The sequence below is a fragment of the Morone saxatilis genome, unplaced genomic scaffold, assembly GCF_004916995.1.
Source record: "Morone saxatilis isolate NCDOM2014 unplaced genomic scaffold, NCSU_SB_2.0 Contig8, whole genome shotgun sequence".
Taxonomy (NCBI): Eukaryota; Metazoa; Chordata; class Actinopteri; family Moronidae; genus Morone; species Morone saxatilis.
Window position 1 is genome coordinate 396,601 of NW_023340257.1, and position 219 is coordinate 396,819.

Here is a 219-nt window from a genome sequence, read left to right on the forward strand (position 1 = left end):
TTTACAATGTGCAGGATAGAAAAACCAACGGGAGTGCATTAATGTAATGCATATATAGGGTGGGTTTTAGAGTCAGTGTCAGTGGGGATTCCGGGCCTTGTAAATGAGGCCAGCTGCAGACAGAAAGAAACTGTTCTTGTGGCGTGAGGTTCTGGTCCTGAGGGAAGTGTTTTCAAAGAGTTTATGTCAAGCCAAAATCTTGCCTGCATGCCTCAGGGT